The sequence below is a fragment of the Drosophila navojoa genome, chromosome X, assembly GCF_054131105.1.
Source record: "Drosophila navojoa isolate 15081-1374.11 chromosome X, UAZ_NAV_1.0, whole genome shotgun sequence".
Classification (NCBI taxonomy): Eukaryota; Metazoa; Arthropoda; class Insecta; order Diptera; family Drosophilidae; genus Drosophila; species Drosophila navojoa.
The window spans coordinates 30,216,873-30,222,301 of NC_142895.1; positions in this window are offsets into that span (position 1 = coordinate 30,216,873).

Below are 5,429 nucleotides of genomic sequence, written 5' to 3' on the forward strand. Positions count from 1 at the left end.
ATGTCCGCAGCAGAGTGTACACATTTGACAATCGCAGGGCAAGGAGCGATATCGATGTCACTATCGCCAGTGATTCAGCGTCTGCGTGGGCTACGTATGACTGGAGTGTAAGCGAGTGGGATTTAAGTGACCACAACATCATCACTGTTGTGGTGACGCTTGATCCGACGAGCACAGTTGAGAGCTTTGCTCCTGTGCCCTCGTGGCAACTCCAGAATGCTGACTGGCGGCGTTTTAGTGATGAGTTGAGGACTGCATCGATGGAAATCCCCCTCGAGGACTTGCGCCTGCTGTCGCTGGATGCACAGGTGGCTGCACTACGCTCCCTGGTGCATCAGGTGAGCGACGCTTTGTTTGGGCGTCGACAGCTGCGAGCCAGACGTCGCGTGGGCTGGTGGAATGCCGCCCTCGCTGATGCACGCCGTACGCTCAGGAAAGCCCGGCGAAGGCTCCAGCATGCGCGCCGCACGCAAAGTGAGAGTGCTCGTGCTCTTGCCTCGTATTTCAGGATCGCCCGAAAGGAATACGAGAGGATGATGCTAAAGGCGAAAGAGGAGGATTGGAGGCGATATGTCGGCGAGCACCAGGACGACCCATGGGGATCTGTATACAAGATCTGCCATGGCCGCAAGACGCGCACCGATTTCGGTTGCCTTCGCTGGAACGACCAGCAGTTCGTAACCTGGCACGACTGCGCGAGTGTCCTGCTCCGCAGCTTTTTTCCAGCTGCGGAGAGGCCGTGGACATTGCTGTTCCTCGCGAAGTACCCCCAGTCCTCGAATCTTTCGAGGTCGATGTGTGCATCGCCAGAGTTCGGAGCAGGCGCTCACCTGGCTTAGATGGCATTACATCCCGGAGCACATGACAGCGTTGTACTCCCGCTGCCTGGCAGATGGATATTTTCCATTTGAGTGGAAGCGCCCACGTGTGGTTGCGCTCCTCAAAGGCTTCGACAAGGACAGGAGCGATCCAGCGTCCTATCGAGGCATCTGCCTGCTGCCTGTCTTTGGCAAAGTGCTGGAAGGGATCATGGTGAACCGTGTGAAAGAGGTGCTCACGGATGAAAACCGATGGCAGTTCGGATTTCGCCCCGGACGCTGCGTCGAGGATGCCTGGAGGCATGTTCTGAGCAGTGTCGAGGCCAGCTCGGCCCGATGCCCAACTAATGGAAATAGTTGGAGGATGGGGTATAGAGGTAGGCGTCTCAGTCTCGGCAACGAACACTGTGACGATGCTCCTTAAGGGAAAGCTGTCAGCTGGCAGGAATCCCGCCGTCAAATTTGCAATCCAATCTTGGAGGAGTCGAAAGGCTGACCAGAGCCTTAATCTGGAAGACGAATCCTATCTTGGAGGAGTCGAAAGGCTGACCAGAGCCTTAATCTGGAAGTCGAATCCAATCTTGGAGGAGTCGAAGGGCTGACCAGAGCCTTAATCTGGAAGACGAGTCCTATCTTGGAGGAGTCGAAAGGCTGACCAGAGCCTTAATCTGGAAGACGAATCCAATCTTGGAGGAGTCGAAGGGCTGACCAGAGCCTTAATCTGGTGGGTTATCTCAATAGAGGTGCCGTCGGTGCTCACCCAGCCCCAGGTTGTCGGAAACCAAATTGGGCAGTAGTCGCAGACTGCGAACAGCCGATCAAAGCTGCAAATCGTAACAGATTTGAAATTTGAACCACGGGATGGGTTGGTGGCCGAGGCCAGTCCAATTGAGGTTGGCCCCCTTTAGTGGGAGTATCGTGGTGGCTGTGGTGTAACCCGCTGTGTCTTCACAAAAGTAGGAGCACAGCTGCTGGGTCCAATGTGTATTTGATTCACAGCCGGAAGCTGTACCCGTTGTCAGCAGAGGTTATGATAGGCCTCGCCTCGACCCAAGAGGGAATTGTGCCCGACAGCATAATTCGAGTTGGTAGCTAAAAGAAATCTTTTAGGGGCGTTGGTGGACGCATTGTTTTCACCCGTTGTACTATGTGTCACATATGTGGCACATGCGAGTACCGTGGTTGTAAACCCCCATTGGGGTACACGTCACGTTAAATAAATCAAGTATTCTGTCCTTCCTCCCTCAGCTTGCTTCTGATCGTCGCCACGTACGGTTGTGCTTACTACAGTCGCGCATCATCGTTGCAAATTTTGTTTACAAATTTACCGGTTTAAATTTGTAAAAGTGCTTATTTCGTGCGTCTTGCGATAAGCGATCTTCGCCAGCGCTTGTGTTAGTGCGTGCGTGAGCTGTTTACAGCTAGTTTTCTCTGATTGGCTAGCCAATCAGAATTGAGCAGTATTTGCATAGCGTTGCATACTTCCGCGAACTTTTTTAAAAGTCGCTGCATACTTTCGGGTAATCGCCGATTGTGTTGCCTAGTGTCCAGGGATGGACTCTGAGGCCAGCAGTGGGAGTTCGACGCGGTCGAACTCCAGGAAGAAGCGCGGGCGCGTGCCGAAGATTATTCTTCGGAACGTTGCCGACGCCGCAGCCATGCCGCCGCCCACGGATTCCCCGCCGAGGAAGTACCGCGCGCGTGACGAGAGTTCGGCCGACGAGAGCGATGTCTCGCTGGCTGCCGCTGCAACCAGTGTTGCCGCCGTCTCCGCCGCCCCCGCCGCCACCACTACCAGCGCTGCCACTGCAGCCATTGCTGCCACTGCAACTGCCGCCGCTACTGCCCCCTCGCTAGCAGCTGTCCTCGCTGCTGCCGCCCCTACCGCTGCCGCCCCCGCCGCTGCCACCACCGCTGCCCCCGCTGCACGTGTCCCGGCCTCGTTGGAGATGCCATCCACGTCTGCTGCCGCTGCTGCTGCTAGTGCCCGCTCCGTCAACGCGGCGCCGGCTGGAGCTGGTGCCGTGAGCTCTAACTCGATGGTCCAACTCGATGGTTGTCGCCGACAATGTGCCTGGCGCTGTTGCGCTCAGCGTGCTGTACAATGCCGCTAAGTTTCAAGAACTTATTCTTGAAATGTACGGAAGGATGAAGGAGCTGGAGACCTTGGTTAGGACTCGCCCCCAGGCCGCCGCCCCTCAGACGAGTGCACCCCCCGCCGCCTCTTATGCTGCCGTCACTGCCACGGTAGCCGCCGCTCCGATCGCCGCTCCTCGCGCTCGCAAAATTGCGGAAACGTGGTCGGCGATTGTGACGTCGAACAATCCGGAGGAGACGCCTCAGCAAGTTGCTGAGCGTATCCGAAAGGATGTTGCGGCCGCACTAGGTGTTCGCGTGCACGAGGTGCGTGAGCTCAAGCGTGACGGTGCGATTATTCGCACGCCATCCGCTGGCGAAATACGGAGGGTTCTTGCGAACCCGAAGTTTAAAAAGGTGGGCCTGGATGTCAAGGAGAATGCTGCTGTAAGGCCGAGGGTCAACGTGCTGAACGTTGACAGCAGCATTACGCCGAAGCAGTTCATGGAGGGGCTCTATAAGAACCACTTCCTCGGACACTGCTCCAACGCAACCTTCGGGAAGTCGGTGAGAATTTCGTCGAAGCCATGGAACAGCGACGTTGGACCGGTCAACGTGCAATTAGAGCTGGAGAGGAAGGCGCTCGATATCCTGGAGGATAGCGAGCGTATCTACGTGGAGTGGTTCTCCTTCCGCTGGTACCCAATGACGCCGACATATGCTTGCCACAGGTGTGTCAATTTTGACCACAAAGTGGCAACTTGCAGGATGAAGGAGCAAGTCTGCAAGCGATGTGGACAATCGGGGCACCGAGCCTCGGGCTGCAGAAATCCTGTGCATTGCAGGAACTGCAGTTTCAAGGGTTTACCCGCGGGGCATCATATGCTCTCGGAGGCCTGCCCGATCTACGGACGTGTGCTCGCCAGGGTTGCTTCTAGACATTAATAATGTTTAGAATAATCCAGGCTAACTGCGGACGCAGTAGAGCTGCCGTTGTCGACCTTGGAGTCCGGATGAGGAACTCTGGGGTGCTGTTCGCATTGCTACAGGAGCCGTATGTTGACCGTGGAGGAAGGATTACCGGATTACCGGCAGGCATGCGAGTCTTCTCCGACAGCCGCAACAAGGCCGCAATTGTCGTAGACGACCAGGAGGTCGTCTGCATGCCTGTCTCGTCACTCATCACAGAGTTTGGCGTATGCGTGAGTGTGTCGGGAAACTTCGGCTCGATTTTTCTCACCTCCGTATACTGCCAATTTAACGCAGAACTAGAGCCGTACCTGCTGTACATGGATGCGGTGCTGCTGCTAGCCAGCCGCACGCCTGTCATCTATGGCCTTGATGCGAACGCAGGCTACGTATGACTGGAGTGTAAGCGAGTGGGATTTAAGCGACCACAACATCATCACTGTTGTGGTAACGCTTGATCCGGCGAGCACAGTTGAGAGCTTTGCTCCTGTGCTCTCGTGGCAACTCCAGAATGCTGACTGGCGGCGTTTTAGTGATGAGTTGAGGACTGCATCGATGGAAATCCCCCTCGAGGACTTTCGCCTGCTGTCGCTGGATGCACAGGTGGCTGCACTACGCTCCCTGGTGCATCAGGTGAGCGAAGCTTTGTTTGGACGTCGACAAATGCGAGCCAGACGTCGCGTGGGCTAGTGGAATGCCGCCCTCGCTGACGCACGCCGTACGCTCAGGAGAGCCCGGCGAAGGCTTCAGCATGCGCGCCGCACGCAAAGTGAGAGTGCTCGTGCTCTTGCCTCGTATTTCAGGATCGCCCGAAAGGAATACGAGAGGATGATGCTAAAGGCGAAAGAGGAGGATTGGAGGCGATATGTCGGCGAGCACCAGGACGACCCATGGGGATCTGTATACAAGATCTGCCATGGCCGCAAGACGCGCACCGATTTCGGTTGCCTTCGCTGGAACGACCAGCAGTTCGTAACCTGGCACGACTGCGCGAATGTCCTGCTCCGCAGCTTTTTTCCAGCTGCGGAGAGGCCAGTGGACATTGCTGTTCCTCGCGAAGTACCCCCAGTCCTCGAAACTTTCGGGATTGAAACATGCATCGCCAGAGTTCGGAGCAGGCGCTCACCTGGCTAAAGCGGCGTGGCGCGCCATCCCGGAGCACATGACAGCGTTGTACTCCCGCTGCCTGGCAGATGGATATTTTCCATTTGAGTGGAAGCGCCCACGAGCGGTTGCGCTCCTCAAAGGCCTCGACAAGGACAGGAGCGATCCAGCGTCCTATCGAGGCATCTGCCTGCTGCCTGTCTTTGGCAAAGTGCTGGAAGGGATCATGGTGAACCGTGTGAAAGAGGTGCTCACGGATGAAAACCGATGGCAGTTCGGATTTCGCCCCGGACGCTGCGTTGAGGATGCCTGGAGGCATGTTCTGAGCAGTGTCGAGGCCAGCTCGGCCCGATACGTGCTCGGAATCTTCATTGACTTTAAAGGTGCATTCGACCATGTCGAATGGGACGCAGCGTTACGCCGACTATTGGACCTTGGATGCAGGGAAATTGGGATCTGGTG